Source organism: Platichthys flesus, chromosome 8, assembly GCF_949316205.1.
Source record: "Platichthys flesus chromosome 8, fPlaFle2.1, whole genome shotgun sequence".
NCBI classification, from domain to species: Eukaryota; Metazoa; Chordata; class Actinopteri; order Pleuronectiformes; family Pleuronectidae; genus Platichthys; species Platichthys flesus.
Window position 1 is genome coordinate 5,619,863 of NC_084952.1, and position 19,623 is coordinate 5,639,485.

Here is a 19,623-nt window from a genome sequence, read left to right on the forward strand (position 1 = left end):
TCTCTAATTGATCCCTCTCTCTTGAGCGTGCTTAGCTGCACAATTTATAGGAGAGGTCACATAATGATGTATGGCTTTGTAAATGTATTCCTCCCTCCATCATGACCCATTTTACTGTATATTATCACAGAGTTAAGCTTTTTCTTTTCTTCCTGGTCAAATTCTGAACAAGAAACTACTCTGTCTTGATTTTTGGTTTATTTTCCGACTGCAAATCAGGGGTTCCACACATTTTTCAGAAAATGTGTGGATTAGATGCTTTTTGAAACAGTGTGAATGCCCCCCCCCCCCTCCCCCCGATACGGGGGAAAGAATCTGAAGCCAGAGATTTTTCTTTGTAGCTATTGATTTTCTTCGGCAGGATGCTATGGTGGTCAAATGATTGGCTGGCATGTGGGATTGGCAGCAAAGTGTTTTCTCAATGTTCAGTCCTCGGGGGAATGCCTCTCTCGGTCAACAAGTCAAAAACCTCCCAACCTTTCGAAACAATAATCATCCCACGGGACCTAGCAGCGTCTTTGTAAAAGCAGTATGTTTGTGTACGGCTCTTTTTATGGTTCATGGCGAAGTTGAGCTCGAAAACATATTTTTTTCCAACCGAACACGAGGTTGGAATGGATTTTTAGGCACACAGTCACACAATGGTGGCACAGAAATGACACTTAGAGAAATGGAATGTACTGTAAGTCGAACAGCACAAGCTCTGCCTGCACTTTGCAGGAACAGACAATAACATAGCAGCAGCTCATATTGATTCAGAATGATCAGAATGTTCAGCTGTTGCTAAGAGAAATACGTGGGACAAATGTCAGAATACTGAGGTGGACAGCTTTTGTTTAGTTCTTTTATTTGAATGCACAGAAAATAAGGATTGCTCTATGAGGACCTCACTGGCCTAAATAAAGTTAAAAGGATAGTTGGAAAAACATAGTAGTAAAGGCTGAAGTCATAGTCAATTGTAGGTTGACTGAAGAGTACAAATCTGTTAAAGGGCATGAATTTGAAAAACCTCCCTTTTAAAGCAGTAGAAAATAGATACATATAAATGCACAAGAGTCTTTGTGAGAGGCTGTGTGAATGAAGTAATTTCATTTTTCTTACAACTGCAGCATGGAAACTGCTCAGCAGAGCTGTGAGAGCCTCGGCTCCGTTCTAGTGACAAAATCAGACAAACACCCTTCTCATGAAAATCTGTGTGGTGACTGTGCCAGGATGGCAGCATGAGTGTGAACCTCAGGGTCCTTGGTAAAGACACCCTGAATCGCTGTTAAATAAAGTTTGCCCTTGTTAATTGAGTGTGGTAAAGAACCAAAGCCATAATGAAGGATTACTGAGTGCCTACACTTGGGTATTGGTTCAAAATGCCATGCAGACTAGTTTGCTGTGTAGTGCCAAAAACTAAATTAGAGGCTGTTCTTCATTTTAGGTCTTGATTAACTTGTGGTGTTGCAGTTTTTTTGCCGCCTGTTAATTCATGTAAAATAACCAAGACTATTGAATTTATGAATAACATCATTACAAAGGGAGAAATCTTGTGCTTACCAGCCTACGGCTGATTTTCAATCATACAAGAGAACATAGTGTTTTGAATATGACAATTACTCAACTTGCGTTCTTACTTAGTTTATATAAGCTTATTAAATATTGTATGTCTAAACTGGAATGTTTCCTGTTGTTACCTTTAGATGTTTTTCATGCAACAAAATGAAATCTGTGCTAATGTTGTGCAATAGATTCATGACTCGTTCATGAAGCTTTTTGCTGCTCCTGAAGTCATTGTTGTCGGTTTAATGTCTTCTTAAGATAGTGTGTCATGTTGATACCTAGAGCAGTGTTTCTCACAGAATTAGATTTAATCTGTGGTAGCATGTGTGAGGAAGGGAGGGGGGGGGGGGATTTCAGGCACATTCACGCAGCACTCTCACGTGTGTGCATCCCAAATGACAGGTACAGAGAGGAGAACAGTGTTATGCCAAATTCCCTCAGCCTGCAGAGAACAGCTGATCATTGTGGAAACATGTTCAGCTACTAAAGCGGACCCTGCCGGTGTCACGCTGAGTTCTACCTGCCTGCTTAGGTTTGTCAAAAGTTTTATGGATTCTTTGACGGTCAAACAGACCAGTGATGTGGTGGGATTTCTCCCAGTGCTCCAGCTGGCCATGCTATTATGACAGATAGATCCACTGACAATAGGTTATAAAGACAGAGACAGTTGGGGGAAAGTGGAGCTTTGATGGAATAGATGCGAATAGAATAGGTGTAAAGACTATAAATGTTTTCTATTCATAATAACACTGGTGAGACATATAACACTATGTCAGGATGCCACAATGTAGGTAATAAATAGCAAACACTACCTAGTGGGAAAAATTTGGACAAAACTAAAGTGACTCACCCAATTCCGGGACGAAAGTTGTCCCTTTCTATTTGGATCATGGCCTCTTTGCTGAGGTGAGGCCATTCAGAATATCAAGCTAACAAGAAGCCAGCTTGTGTATATGTCGTGGTCAAGGGGTTCATGCTGAGCGGCACAGCATACTTTTTTTGTGAGACTTCCCAGAGGCTAGTCTCCCAGATTAGCACAATGGGGATTATCCCGCCCAGCCTGGGTTGATCCCTTCACTGGCTGAGGGAAGCGATGCAACTGCACCCAGTTCAAGGAGGCATGTGAGGAGAGACAGCTGAGCAGCTTCTCTGTGGCCTTACACCGAGGACAGAAAGTAGACAAATCTGAAATGGCAGCGACAGACAAAATACAGAACTTGCTTGCAGATATTTTGAGGATCTCTGCAGGCAAAATAAATTGGAGCGGTTTATCTGCTCTACAAACAATAAAATCCTTCCATCCACCTTTCCATTTTCTATATTTCTTATCCTTTTAAGGGTTGTGTGGGGGTTGGAACCAATCCCAGTACATTGAGCTAGAGCTAGCTGTACAGCCTGAACAGGTTGCCAGGGTATCACTGGGCTGATATAGAGACAAACAATGGTTCACACTCACACCTATGGTCAATTTAGAGTCTCCAGACTGTGGGAGGAAGGCAGAGTACCTGGAGAAAAACCATGCAGACACAGGGAAAACACGCAAACTCCACACGGAAAGGCCAAACCAGACCAGGATTCAAATAAGAGCAGATTGCTGGGAGGGGAAACTGCCCCACTATGCTGCTCTGACTATAAAATGAAACTCTAGGTTAAGAAAATTTGAAGGGGCAGTTTGATAGGGTATACTACTGCAGAGGCTAACGGACCTTTCTCCCCATGTTGAGGAAAGAGGACAAAATATGTGGATCCGCCCATTTGTCTGCTCCAAAATTGTATGTGGGTCATACCCCATCCCACCACAGAATTTCATATTGGCTGTGCAGGTCTAAAATAATCCTCGACAGACAAACAAACAGCGATGATAACATCCTTGTCGGACGTAAAACATCTAAAACCTGAGGATAGGAAATAGGTTGAGAGGGCGTTTGAAGCTCACAGGATGGTTTCAACATTGATCATACACTTACACAGCTGCATGATTCCCAACCGTTCACTACTAGAGGAGAAGAGAACGAGCACACTGTGCGACCTGCTGACCTCCACCCAGGCACCGATGTTTATGGTGTTACAGCCGTGAGACATGTGCTGCTACAACACTGCACCTAGTTTACATTCACGGGTGGTACCGAGGTCTGTGTAGGACACCACCAGTGATGTGCATACAGTTCAAAGTAAATTCCACAGCCAGGGTCAATCACTGTGTATTTTTTTTCAACAGTGGAGTGACAGCCTGTGCATTACAATGGCCTAAAAAGAATGCTTTCAATTTTGGTAGTCTTACCGCAGGTTTTTGAGGGTGATGTGTGTGGCCTATATTTCTTTAGTTTCAGCGTTTTTGCTCAGTGTGCAAGGTTTCTTTGCTCTTGCATTAGCACTGTTGAGTAAGTGTTTGTGTGTCTGTGCTGTGCAACACAATATGCACCGGAATCCAAACTGCCAGATGTCGGTATATCAGAAATATCACTGAGACATTTCATAAACATGGCATTTACAGGGATTCTGATGCTGGTGTATGGTGCATGGAGTGAGCAGAGGGTTAAATGTTGTAGTAATTGTAGTCTCAATTGAAATGCAATGATGGTTCTTGTCAGCAGAGATGACTGCTCTACCTCTGGAGTATATTTAAGAGGTGTCAAGCAGGAAACCCCTGTTGCGTCCAGGGGACTTTGATGACGATGAAAATAATATCTTTGGACAGCTTTTGAAATTAAAATGCCAAAGGCTTTTATTGGTAATGCACCACAATCAAACGTCATAGCAACATGCCCTTGTCAGTCATTTGAAGTCTGTAAGTATTGGAGGGGATAACTTCTGTCATTTCCACTGTCAGTTTTATCCGATTTTGGCTAATGTATATATTTTTCTATGAAGTAGAATAGCCTGTACTACTGCAAGTAGATTATGGTGTGTGTTATGTTATGCCTAAGGTACAACTGGTAGCAGTATGGGGGGGTGTCCTCTTAAATACATGGTAAATGACACTAATTTACAACTTTAAACCACAAAGAAAGATAGATCATTCTGTGACCCTATAGATCACGTTTTCTATTTCATTTTTATATATATATATATATTATATTGTTATATATTGTTTATATTGGTTGAACATGCCTTGTTGATCCAGCCACATTTGGTTATGCAGCTAATCTGGCTTGGAAGGATGACACAACCCGGCACCACACCATAAACAAGACAACATACAGTAGTGCTGTAACCTAAGGAGGTACACTTCTGACCCTGCCTGGAGGTATGTGGAGCTTCCATGTTGCCTGCTGACATTATGCTAAGGCATTTCAAGGGTTGAAGGATTTTCTAATAAGCTCAATATCATTGCAGGTCTCTGGATATGATATCTCATTACATATATAACAGACCTAAAAGTTAAAAGAACTAGTTGGTCTATAGGAGCTGTGAGTCACTGAATAAATTGTGTTTCAGTAGAGGTCTGAAGTAGCGGGGGGGTTCCACTCTTAGCTTAGATACCATACAAGTGTGTTCATCTTTTTTTTTATTCTGGTAGTATAGGGAATTATTCAATGAGTGTGCTCTGCTCTTGCAGCTATATTTACTGTGGAGTGTTACAGCGGTGGTTTTCTATTCATGCTATTGGAGATATTGTTGTTGACATAAGATTAATGGTGTTGGGTCATACATAGGAGTTTGCCTGTTTATGTGGTGCATGTTACAAACAACTTATTTTCATTATCATAGTGAGCCGAATGTTTTTTTTTTTCATTTTAATGCTGAAACATCTCATTAGTGAATGTTTGCAAAACTATAGATTGAACAATATATGACTCACAAAGTAATCTTTCCACTCACTGAGACACAGATATGGAAATAAGCTTGAGATTTGTTTGTAGCAGAGACACATTACACCCACCTTTACACAGAAGTGTGGATACATTTATATCTCAGTTTACAGTTTTTAATTATTGGTATGTATACTGACTATAATAGTTCCGGTAGTAGTTGAAGTATTTTGTATAAAACTTATTACAAGAACTATCCCTTCAATTCCCAAACAACATTATTGAGCGACTGTCACTGTGGATTCAGACCCAGAAAATAAAGATGAAGAGTAGCAGGGAGCTGAGTGTGCATAATGCTGAGAAGTGAGCCAGTCACACCAAGGCTGAATCCCATTGTGTGCTCTCTGGACTACAGGGCTGAGCACTTGTTGGATGAAACCGTTCTGAGATCTGAAGGTTGCAAGTCCACAGGAGGCTAAGTGTCTGAGGTAGGAGAGAATGTTCCAGACAACATGAATCACAAAGAGAAGCAAATGTGATCTCAGCCTCCGAAATGTGGAATATTTTATGACTCAAAGATTACAAGGCAAGTAAATGGTAGTAAAGGCCCACTTCATCAGACACTAAGATACATGAAATCCTGGTTAATCCTTAATTTGGAGATAAAAAATAAATATGTGTGGAGTTATGGTATTATGGGCATCAAGTGAGCATCTTCCTTAAACAAGTCTTTTTGTTTAGTTAGGCACTTGCAGTCCCTCAGGACTCTTTAATGAATCACCACATCCCAGATCCCCCCCTGTTTTCTCTATACATGCTCCTGGCTCTGGGTAAATATATACATTAAACCACTGTTTCCCACAAAATTGTATTATTTATGTGGCAGTTGCTGCCAAGGTGTTGATTACTGTGATTGCTCAGTTAACACGCACGCAGTAAACGCTCATGCACACTAAAGTGACAGGTACACAGCGAGGGCATGTGCAATACCCACTTCTGCCTGCCTGCTGGGAAATGCCTTCCTGTTGGGGGATAATTCACAGCTAAAGTGGAAACTAACAACATTATGCCAAGTTCTGCCTGCGTTGCTGAAGTTGGTGAAAATGTAATGGATTTTTTTTACGGTCCACCAGCTCACCAACACAGTGGGATTTCTCATGGCCGGTCCTGCTATGACAAATGGGTCAATGTGTGTGAGGAGTAGAGAAAGAGAGATAGAATGGCAGCAGGATAAGGAGAGAGCAGCACACAAGCAACAAGCTAGAGATCTTTTATGTTGTTTAGAGTAAAACATATGTGGGTCAATTTGAGACAGAGGCAGAAGTAATTAGGTCACCATAGTCCAGGTAATAATGGGAAACATCAAATAAACATTCAGGTTGAGAGTCATTGTGGCAGGAGTAAAGTAGGGGATTAGGTGACCTAGTATATTGAGTGACGTTAGGGGCTGGGGGTGAAGGCTCGAACAATGACTTGACTGTCACAACAGAGACCGCTGTTCAATTTGGCATTTTTGTCACCATGATCTTAAGCATACTTTTACAAAGTAAGAAGTAATATACAAAGTAAATCGGTTGCAGTGCTTGTAAATATTTAGATGTAGTAAGATAACTCAAGCCACTGAATAACTGAATACCCCTCACCTCACCCTCCCTGTCCAAACATGAGAGAGAACCTTCAGTTGTCATAAAAGCTCAAAGTTTGTCCAGTCTTGGCCACTGTAATACAACATGGCTGCCTTTGTAGAGAGGACCTGTTCCTGATGTAAATATATATTATTTAAATATAAATGGCCCATTCTAGTGTAAAAAGAAACATCCATTTGAATCATTTAGATGATTTCACACATTAATTAGCTTTAAATTAAATTAGCCTGTTTAAAAAATGATGCCTTGTATATCGGTGCGAGGAGAGTTAATCAATCCATGTAACGAGTCTCTCACAAGTGAGTGAGCATGTTGATTGTGTGGCGTTTGTCTGCTACATTGTGTCTCGCTAACTTATTTATGATCTTTGTCTAGTGACAGAAACCTCATGGTGGATATTCTCAAAGCCTTCACTGTGTGACAGACAAAATTAGCCTCTATCTTTGTGTGAAGGTTCAAGATAAAAGGTTAGAAAGATGACCAGTCGTGATTACAATGATGGTCCATTTGTATCACTGTATGAACAGACCAGTGGCGTTAGCAGTGGCCCCACTAAATGTTTGCAATGGGTCTTAACTCTAAATTAGTTTCCATTCCTTCCTCCCTACCTCTCGTGTTCCCACTTTCCCCTTGTCACTCATATCCAGGCATCACCTTGCCAGCCACCTCCCTCAGAGACATTCCAGTTTGATGAGACAAAAAGGGAAATTGCCATCAAGGGATTTCCTGATTGATGGCACTAGCGATCTGTCAGAACAGTGCAGGACATGGGGAATGGATTCAGCATGGCATTTGTAATACAAATTCAACACAGACAAGGTTGGCAGTGTGGCGCAGTGCTGTCCACATACATCTTACCCCACTTAACTCCATATGAACACGTCAAGTAATTTGGTATTAGTGTCACGCTTGTCTTCTTTCCTTGTGATACATCAGCGTATGACCAGAATCTGAGGAGTGCAGAGAGCTGGTCAGGAAATCTGGATGTATGGAGACAGAGGCTTTATGTCCTGGGTAATGGGATTGAAATAAGCAAATACTGGCATTACCATAAAATAATTGTACATAACATAATCAGATCTCTTTGTTAGAGCCTTCGAAAAAAATTCCCTGAAACAAAATGTTCAGTAGAAAGAGGAAATAACTGGTGAGTGCTCTTGTTGATACTAATTATGTTTCCATATGTAAGTAAGCAATTATCAAATGAGAACCTCTACTGACATTTAACCTGCAGTTCCACTTTTCAAAAGATCACAAACAAACAAAAAGGTTTTTACAGGCAAAAGCATCTTTTTATTTTTTTTTAAACCTCTATGGACAGGGCTGCATTTGCTTTTTAATTTGCGTATATCCATACTCATCACGTCTGCCTCGTGTTCTCTGGGTCTATTTGGTGCGTTGGTTGTGCACGTCCTCAGAAATGAATGCTACGCGTCCCCTAGATGCAGTACACAGATAAACAGTGGAGAATACATATCTGGTAGCTTTACTAGTGGAATACTTCAGTAGCATGCTTATTTCACAGCAAGCATGAAAACAACTACGCACACAATGCACCCCGGCGTCTACATGAACGTGTTGGAGTAGTAATAACACTTTGTAATGATTTTAAATTGATGTGACTTTCTGCAATTAAACTTTAAAACGTTTTTTGTACATTAACATCTGTGGTGAAATAAGGTAAAAACAAAACCTTCCTCTTTCTATTTCTACATGATGTTTCTTTCTATCCCAATGGCAGATCAGGGAACAGCAAATGATAGCCTCTTGTTTGAGGGGTATTTCAGCAGAGGGAGGAGAAGTGCTCCTCCATTCTGAAGACTTGGCAATAGCGACGACTGATTTTGTATTTTTCTACAAACCCAGTCCGCAGGAACTCGTCATATTAATTTGCTCCAGCAGACATCACAGTGCAGCACCCACCGCTTCCATATTCAAGTCTGCTTCTCTCTTCCTCGCTCTCTCTCCACTCTATCCACTCCTTTCTCTGGATTTCTGGTGTGTGGCAGCATGCTGACTTGCACCTTAAAAGGTCTTTGGCATGTGTGTGAAAGGGAAATTGTGCCCAAACCTTTGACCAAATTCTCCCTAAACAGTGGGGTTCTGCCTGCAACCATGATTCACACAGGCTAAACAACCTCAGCCCGCTGGTGTCCAGCATAGACAAATTTATCTCAGAAATGCAACAGTGCCCCCACTTGGCTGGAAGGGGAACCGCACCAAACAACGGGTCGATATTCTTGTGGGCACATGAAGCAAAATGGGCTGGAAAACTTGTCAGGGGTTGAATTTAGGAGCAAAGTGGCAAATGCTTGAGGTGATTTGTGGGGATATTTTTAGATAGCTGTGAAGTTGACAGTGTTGCGGGGTCGGCAGAATGTTCAGCGTTCTGGCTAACAAGGTGCAGGGGAGGCCCTCCGAGGAAATAGACATGTCCCGGAGGAGGGGGATGAATGCTGACATGGTCAAAATTAATTTCAGCTCAAAATACCTGTGGCAAGTGTGTGTGGTGAATATGTCACAGGAATTGGACACTGTTGCCTCGCATTTGATCTCTGCAACCTCAATGTGGTGTTACATAGGAGCTGAAATTCTGCAAATGCTGAACTAAACCGGGAGCCGGGTCCGCGAAAATTCTGCAAGCTTTTCAATCCATGCACATTTAAAAAGAGTGCAAAAACAAATCTGAGAACGTGACATCTGACATCATCTCCTCTTTGCATGTGAGCAGAGACAAAAAATGGCTTGAGGTGCTTTGATGGACATGGTAATGAATTATTGCAGTCTTAATTATCACATTAACATTAGCTGGCAATGATAATGAACAACAGTTATTTTCCTCTGTGTGTGTGTGCATGTGTGAGTCCGTGTGTGTGTATGTGTGTGTGACATTTGAAGGATGACTAAGGTAAGCTACAGGGCAGTTCATTCAGTGGAGAGGAGACATCTTTCTCCTCTAACCATTTGACTCATCTCCTGCTACATTTAGATTCGTGCAGTAGGCAACAAACTGAATAGCATTAATTTTCAATGAGAGCTGATAAACTAAACTCTGATGTCCTAACAGTGACGAGAAAGCTGCAGTGAACATTCCAGCTCATTCATCACACACTCTCATGTGGGAAGCAGATTTTCTTTCTTAAAATATCCTCTAATTTTTCAAGGTGATTATTTTCTTAACTAAATGAAGCAAAAATACACCATTGCACAGTAAAAGTACACATTACCTGTTTGCTTATTAGGTAATTCAATACATAGCAATCTATATATTTAATATAGTTCTTCACTTGTTTTGTAAGTGTAATAAGGTAACTAGCAACAATGTTAAACTGTAGCTGTCAATTAAAGTCTGGGAAATAAAGAGTCCAATATTCCTGTTCATTTTAGTGGAGCACAAATTAGCATTAAGTGGAAATACGTATGTAATGTACGATTAACACTGTTAATATGTTTGGAGATCCATTCCCACACTGATAATAATGATTGTTTTCTCTTAAGATTAATCACTCATTCAGTTTATTGCTTAATTACTGCTGAAAATAATAAAAGTGCTCGAGGCCCATGGCGATGCCTTCTCTTGTTTTCAGCGAATCTGAAAAGTTGTATTTAAACAACCGAAAAGATCAGTTGTCCAAGTTATTGTTAGTAGTTAACCACCTAACTGAGCCGACAGCAAACTATTTGTCAGCATGTAAAGTTACTGCACACCGACAGTTGTCAATAATGTTATTAACTTTGTTGTTAATACGTCTGCAGGACAAAGTATTGCTCATTAATTGTGCATGGTGAATTAAGTGAACCTGATTTTCATTCAGAAAGGGTACGAGATAACCAACTGTCCACTTGCTATTCTGCACATGTCGGCCTAGACTTCCAAAACAGTGGCTGTGGAGAGGAGAGGATAATGCTCATCTGAACCCGTTGGTTATCCTGCACCACGAATGTAGACAGGATGATGGACAGCTGCTTTATTATTGAAAAATCAAAAACCTGTGATATATACGTTTTGTGTACGTCGATTTGCTGTAAATCAGGAAGAATGCAGACTGCTATAGTATGGAAAATACCAGACCTATACAAACTTCTGTAAATAATAGATTACATAGCATACTGTAAGCGTAAAGTCTTTGGCACCATGAGCATTGTCTTCCCCTGAAGATTGTGTGACCTCCAAGCTTCACCATCGCCAACAAGGTGTCTGTCTGAATGTGTTTTGAATATTTCCTCGATACGATTTGACAGATAGGAAACAAACAACAGCCCCCGGGAGAAATTCCCCATGTGAGCGCCTTGCTGTGAGGATACACGTGCACACAGACACACACACACTGTCTCCCTCGTTCCCACGCTCGCACACATCTCCCATGTGATTGTCAATAGAAGAGAGGATGTGGTTCTCAATTATTTCAGAACCATATCTCTTCATCTGTCTCCCTCAGTCTGCGTCTCCTTTTTCCGTCCCCCTCCCACTCATTCTGAGACCCAAATGACCCCCCCCACACACACACACACACACACACACACCACCCCCTTACTTCTTGTTGGTGTTTGGTGTGCCTTAGCTAAGCCTTTAGATACACAGCCTTCTGCTCGCTTTGATAATCTTACACCGTGTCTTCCTCGCCTCCAGTTCCCCTCCAGTGCTGGGTTGCTGCCTGGTCCGGCTGGCTCTCGCTGACTGAATCACTGGCTGATTGGTTTGTGTATAAGCAGACTGCAGAGGGCTCCTTCCCTAATTCAACTGGAAATGATCTAAACTGACGTCAGTGTCCTCAGAGCCACAGTGATGCAATGAGGATCAGTTGACTGGAAGTCAGAGACAAAGGCAAATGAGAGATGAAGTTGATACAAAGCCAAAACGATGACTACGTCCAATGACTAAGCAAATCTTTCTTTTTTTTTACTTTCCCTGTTTATTAAATATAATATTAAGTGATGTTCTATGATAAAAGTGACACAGTTAAACAAATTGTTCTCCTGTAGAGAAAGATGTCTGGATCTGCATCATAGAGGATACGGCACCAGTTTGGCAAAGAGACCAGCCCAGTTGACTGGGTTGTACATTTTGAATGAGATGCTGGTAGATCTGTTATTTGGACTTTACATTCCCTCATCACACACCTAAAAGTTAAGTTCAAGTCAAATTCATAGAAAAGTGGGAAGTGCGCATTCTAAGGAAGCAATCATTTCTTGAACGGCAACTGCAGACTTTTAAATATAACTCACCATCAGGTTTAAATTGTCCAGTACGACGAAACTTTTGAACTTTTGTTCATTTGAATTGCCAAATGTTTGGGAGGAATTTGATGTATTACATGAGACTTCACATCTAAACCAGAGCCTGAAGAGCAGCTGTAGAGGTGATTTGAAAGCTATGAAGCAGATGGGGTTCCAGACCGACTGAAGCTTCTCGGCATGCAGAAAAGAGAGTCTGAGTTCAGAAATGGATTGCAGCAACGGAAATAAAATTACAGCCACGTAGAGAAGAGAAAAAAGGCAAACCTTACAACCTGCTTACAACAAATGGCGCACATTGCATGTCTTTAATCTCTTGCTCTGTAGTGTCTTTCGGGATATGAGATTCCCCGTGTAATAAAATGAAGAGACAACTGGATGGCTTCTGGAAAACAGGTTGTGAAGTAACCGTTTCATCATTCCAATATATGGCTTCCTTGATTCACACTGTTTTTCGCGGCAAATGTTCATCACTATAAGTTAGACTCCTGTGCACTTCCTTTGGGGACATATTCATGAGGTACATTTGAGCATAAGCTCTGACACATAGTGCATAAGAACATATGGTCTGTTCTGGTCTTTAAAGTGTGATCAAACCCTGTTTAAAATGTCACGATGTATCACTATGGAATGATGAAACCGGCTGCAAACAAACAAAGCACATTTGAGACCTTGTTTTGCTTATGAAGCATATTGTTCTGGTGAGTTAAAACCCTGCACAGCTGAGGGAGCCTACAGTTGGATTAAGTCGCCCAAAGGCTCCCCCAATTATCAGGCTTGTGTGCATCTGCAATGCACCACATCCATAAATGCGGCAGTCGCCCTCTTCACTTTGGCCCTAACAACCCTCCTGTCAGTTCAAAGTCTGTGGAAAAACATCAATGTATGAAAGATTCTCAAGGACAATCAATAACGTGGCTGCTACACGTTTCTCAGACACGACGCACAGGAGGCTAAATTGGTCGACCGTGGTGTATGATGAACCATTTTCGAGCCCAATTGGACTTCAGCGGCCATCAGAAAAAGCTCTTATTCGGCACCGGGTAATGGTTAGCTGCCCTCCCCAGCAATATTAGATGTCATTCAGGGGGCTGCCGTGGGGACAGCAATTACCCTTGTGCTAATGTTACCTGCCCACTCCATCCCCGCTGCCCATTGGCTTCACGATTCCTGCGACTGGCTTAGCCTGGCCACTCTGTTTACAGCGGAGACCTCATCAGACAAAGATCCTCCAGATTAGATCAGAACACTGACCTGCACGTCTGAGCGGGCTCAGCCCCTCGGCTAATCGCCACAGCTGGCTGGAGATCAGCGGGACACAAACACGTACACAAAGACAGGGGCACGTACATGTCCAAATGAACGCCTTTTAGAAGGACATGCACTCACACCATCACAATTACATCGGTTTTAAAGACACACACAGACACACTCCGACAAATACAGTAGGGCATGTCTTGCTGGTTTTTTTTTTTTGCCAAATATTCTACTGAGGCTATTTTCAGAGTCGGTAAGTTGTTTGGTCCTAAAAATCCTAAAAAAACAATATAAAGTATATTGACCGATGCATTGTTATCAGATTCTTAAACTTTCTGAAAGATTGATATTGATTTCAGCTTCAGTGAATCGGTTGTGCACTAAATGAAAATGTGTTGCTTGTACCGGCGAATAACTGATGTTTGCCGTGCGACATGCAAACAAACATGCCGTGGCGCGTGAACTCTGCATCACATACAGTATCCAGCGGACGCTTGGGAAATCAGCTTCCATAGCTTGTGCTGATGAGACAGAAGCTTATGGGCTGAACGCTTCTCTGCCAAACCAGCACTGGTACGGTGTAAAGCGTACACATCCTGGGCACAAAGACGCAGCAGATGGGAGGGAGACAAAGGGGATTATTGCACTGTTTCTTCAGAGACACTCAGAATAAATGTTTTATTCACGCCATCGGTGCATGAAGTTCCCATATGTGACGAAGGATATTACCCCCAGCTCCTTGACTTCTTAGTCCGCTGTTCTTGTGCCTCACACATGTAGGTGCCATTTTAGCCTTTTATAGAAATCCAAGCCCAAGTCACAACGGCCCCTGCCAGAGTCAGGACCGCGACCCCAATTTCACCTGCAGCGAGTGGATGACTGAGAACAGTCACCTTTGTTCAGGACTAACACTGCATCCGTCCACTTTCAGCACTCCATAGGAGGCTGTGTGTGGCTCTATTGTGCTTACATGACAGAGAAGAAAAAAGTGCGTCTCAGTCTGCTTTGTAGAGGATGAATCCTTGTCAGGGAAGGAGGAGGATTACTTCACAGTGGGAGGCTGCACTCTATTTATCTCACTCAGGTCTAAAGCTTAAAAAGACCAAGATCAAATTGTAGAATTGCTTCATTTATAGAAGAAGAGATAGCAGGTGCATCAGAAATTTTAATAATTTTACAGAATTTTTACAGAAATGGACATATAGAGCATAGGCGTGACAGAAGTTACTATTCAATGAAAGGTGTCGGGCCTGGGACATGATGTACAATAACAAAATAATCCATTGTTTAAAGTGGCATGTACATTTTCATATCATAACAATTCAAATTAATTCTTTGAGTCACATTTGCAGAATGCAACGGATGCAGCTCCAGAGGATGATTCCCTTAGTGAGCAACATTTAAGAACCAGGAGGAGTTAGACGTGAGTAGTTGAAAGGACATTTTAAGGTATTTAAAACAACTGGATGTAAAGTGAAGCTGACGGAGAGATGCCGGCTGAGATGTAGTTTTCTTCCTGCTGTCTTGGATAAAGCAGGGTTCATGCGTTTCTGCTTCAGGTGGCTTGTGATCGTTATTTGCTTTGATTACCCCCATACATTTCGGATACTCACGCATTTGATCAAGTTCTTGTAATGAACGTGATTAAAGATGTGAGCGTTGATGGCCTGCAAACCAGATCCCTCAGCTAGTACATGTTTATTCACTCGTGCAGAAGAGTACAGCCCCCCGGGGGGTTAATTTTCTCTATGCAGAGCGAACAGCTTCACTTACAGCATGTGTTGATACGCCATGTCACTCATTCTCCAGCTCTGGTTGGCTGTAGGTCTATCTAATGGCATCCAGAGGCATTGTGTGCCACTGTTGACAACACCCCTGCATTAGGATTGATGCTATCCCCAGCTATGCTGTTTCAAAGGTAATTAAGCTAATGGTCTTGTAGACAAACAGAAATGAATATGAGCGTGCCCTCTGTATACCTGCAGTCTGCTCGTGATTTAATTCCCCATTTATCAGTCATCACCCACTTTTGAATTGCAGAGCTGTCTCAGGGAGCGTTTCCTCACTTGTCGATACAGCTGTGCATCAGCTAGAGGATCGCGCCGATCACTTCATTTCACCTTTTGAATATATCTTTGAGGAGGGAACCACAGGTGGCCTTTCAAGTAATCCATTTTCGTGTCCCTTATTTGCATACATGCATAATTCATGACAAAATGGCTAACCCGAGGAGAGGGTCCAATGAGAGAGCATTATTTTTAGCATGCACCTGGCGTCGGTGCCACCCATCCTGATATCCCAGGTTCCATTACACAGGTCTGGTGCTGTGGCGGCGATGGAGGGCTGAAGTGTGCCGGCCCCGAAATGGATTCTCACATTCTCCCTGCTCTCTGTTCTCCAGGGTTTCCTCACAATGCAATCAGGCAAATGAAAATATTAACACGCTTTTGAACAAAACATGACTCAGTCGGGGCAGCTGTGGGGAAATGAAGGATGCCTTCATCATGCGGGGGAATCAAAACGAGGGAAATGCAGAAAGAAAAAAAAAAACGTTTCTTCTTTCACACACAACAAAAGAAATAAAATAAAAAAACAGATGAAAAGAAATTGTACTATTTTTCATTTTGACATATCTTCTGTCAGATTCCTGCCCGTGCCCCCGTCTATCTGTATGTCTGTCCGTGACTAACTCATCTTCTGTTCACATCAGCTGCATTCAGTTCACTGGGCTCTGCAACCATGACAAGATAATATAGTCAAACTAAACCAGTAAACACATTTTAACCCTTGAGGTTGATTTTTCTACACTTTTAGTTTGCAGTTCACCGATTGTATCACAGGAGTAAATACAGTGAACTCTATTCCAAGATAGTGTGGTTGTGATTCTCATTTCTGTGTTCCCATTATCTGTGTCTCTGTCGATTTTAGCGTTTGGTGTGACATGTTACAAAAACAGTTGCTCTTATTCAGGAGGTGCGAAACTAAATATCTTCACCTTAAAACACGTGACATTTCCCAGGGATGTCACAGAGGCTTGTTTTATCCTGCAGGCTTCTTTTAGTTTCGGGGACACGACTCATGTGTGAAAGAATTGGGACAGCTTCCCTTTGGAAGGACATTATCTTAGTCCTCTCCGCCGACCTGGTCTGCCGGAAACAGATTTCTTTCCCCCAATTTCGCACTAGACTGATAAAACCTCCTGATAAAGTTTGAAGTCACTTGTAATCAAACCGAGATTGGATCTGTTTCATATTAATTCTGTGGAGTCATGTTGTACTGGATTACCTGGTGCACGTGGGGAACCTGTGTGTGTGCGATGACAGTAAGTCTATTGTTGAAGGAGGGGACAGACTGAGATTGCTATCTCCACGATGGATTGCCAAGTGCAGATGAATACTATTAGGACACGGTCCTCAGCTCGCTAGAGGGTGTTTGCTAATGTATTGCTTCTCTTGGGACAGAGTCTGCTCCAGTTTAAAACTTTGGAACAAATGCATCTGCAAAACATGACTGCTGGGTTTCTTTGTGTGAGAGCACAAAACAAAAGAGAGAAAGACACGACAAGAAAGCTTGTTTTGTCACAATCTTCCCCTGTCTTCAAACGGCCTCGGTGCAGCATGTTTTATTTTCTAATCGCTTGTCATGTATTTAAACGTTACTTGGTGTTCTCTTTTTTTTCTTCCTGCCTTTGTAATTGCATGCCCAGACTAGTTTCACTTGTTTCCTATTTCCCAAATTGCATCATCAAGTCTCTTCACTCAATAGACACGTTTAAGTGGACACAATACTCCAATATTAACTCCATTAGGACTATAGTCAAAATAAGAAGCTACCATGTAAACAGAACTATCTGATTAGCCTGATCTGAATAAGGTCAAACACATAATAATAAATAGAATCAAAACAGGGTTTCTGACCATGTAGATGTGCAGCATTGCTGCATCAGTAAAACAACTGTTACCAACAACTAGAGAATGCATGTCCTGGGTTTGAGGGTAAATAAGTAGTAGCACTTAATGTGCATGGTTGTCATGATCAGAGTGGGCTCTGTGACATGTAAATTGGAATATGTATGGATTCTGTGAAAGTTTTGTATGGATCTGCATCAGGTGGCAGATCCACAAATAGTTTTCACTTTCTTTAATGTTGTGAGATGGGTCTTTTTTAAATGTATTTGTTGATTTATCAGATATTAATTCATGGATATTGGCATTTTTAGAGAGCTGCTATTTACGAGTGTGTGCATTTAACAAATCCAAATCAAATGTTGTGATTAGACAGTTGTAGTGTTGTACATGTAAATGTAGTTGCTGTCAGAATGTCTGTTTTATTCCTGTGTTTGTTCCACTGCTGCTTTTCACATATTGCTTTTGTTCTCATTCAGGTTCCTGAATTGTATCCAGTGTTTTTGTCTGCCAGTGCATTTTAAACAGATACCTGCCTTCATGTGTGAGTCCAGAAATACCATTAGAATAACATATCTGGTCAGACTCACAGCTGCATCTTCAGGTCGCCTTGTTTTGTTTATGTGTTTAACAGGTTGCTTATGCAATTAAAGCGTGTAAATTGACCGCACAGTAAAACAACAGTCTCGGTTTTATTCCTGCCTAATGCCATTGATGCTAAGCAGACCCCTTCCTCTACAGGTGTACTACAGGAAAGAACCTCATTAACTTGTTTTTGTCCCTGCGTGCGCGACTTCCTCCTCATTATTATAATTTTTTCCCAAAGAAGAACCCACCCTTATCTGCTTAATGATTAAAAGTTCAATGAGGCAAATGTTTAGTACATGTGTTTACCGGCACAGAGCCCAGCACAGATGTTCCCCAGGGAGATACAAGAGGTCCTGTTTCCTGTGCATAAGTGGAGAAAAAATGAGAGAACTACTTTAAGCAGTGGTGGAATTTCATGCTCGAGTGACGACGGCCCTAAACACACATTGAGATCATAGTCTCTGTGTGTGTGTATGTGTACTTTGTGTTTGTGTTTCCCTATCCTGAGGTCAATAACTCAGCCATGACATAAATGATTTATGCTCGGTATCCTCTGAAAATGTTGGCCTCAGCACGGTCCAGGTATTGATTGCGAGGTATTGACTGCAGACCGAGGTGTCAGGTTCATTTGGGGAGACGCGCGGGGGCTGCATTAATGCGGTTTGTTTTTTTTGCTCATTAAGTTTATCCTCCGTCCTCCCTGCCTCTGATTCTATTGTTGCTGACAGGAGCTACAAGTGATGTGACTGTACGTGCCATTTATCTCGAAAAGTTCATTTTCCGCTGGCAGCAGTGCACAATTGAAAAACGCTCTGAACAAAAGCCCCACTCTGTTCCCGTGAATGGCATTAAACATATGGGGTTGGCTTAAAAAAATGTTTGCTTTGTCTGAGAATAAAAGCGTCACTTTTGTGTGATCTGACAGCCCCACTCAAAGTCTTGTCATTCACTTTATTTCTCTTACTTGTCGTTTTACACACTCAGGTTTTATTGCAGGCTTGCCTCTTTTGTGGGGGAAAAAAGCAATCATGACTTTGGTCTCTCAGATATTTTTTAAAGCGTTTCTCTAATAATTTATCCAACCTGTACAAAGATATGTTTTAGCTCTCTACTCTCTAAACGGCAAAGTATTTCTTGTCTGAGACTTACAAGCTTAATCCACAATCAAATGATTATTCCAGTACCTAAATGCCACGCTGCAGCCGGCTTTTGAAATAAGTACTTTTTCTGGACAAAGTGACAATTGGTAAAAAAAGCAAACACAGTCCACACATGTGGCAAACGCCTGAATTATGTGATGACTGAATGTTGCTCTCTCCAAATACTGCTGCACACACAACCCTCTCGCCCCAGGGCTCAGTGTTCGACTGCTGACAGCCACAACTGCCACTGAGGTATTCAGTCTTATTTTATTTAATGTCAAAGCTGCCAACATTCCATCAACAGCATTTATTTTTTTTTAACAGCAAATACATGTTTTCTCGATGGACAATTGCCATGAGTTTATTTATTTCTATCTGCCGGTCATGTTTTCCAGTCTTCTGTGTGCAGCTTGTGTTCATGCATGTGGGTCCACGTGACACTTTAAAGTAGCATGATTCTGGTTTTCATTGATTTGGCTGTTGTTGGAAGACATGCTTATCACGAACCCTCAGGGCAGCCGTGTTAATCCCCGGGGAAAGATGACATCAAATG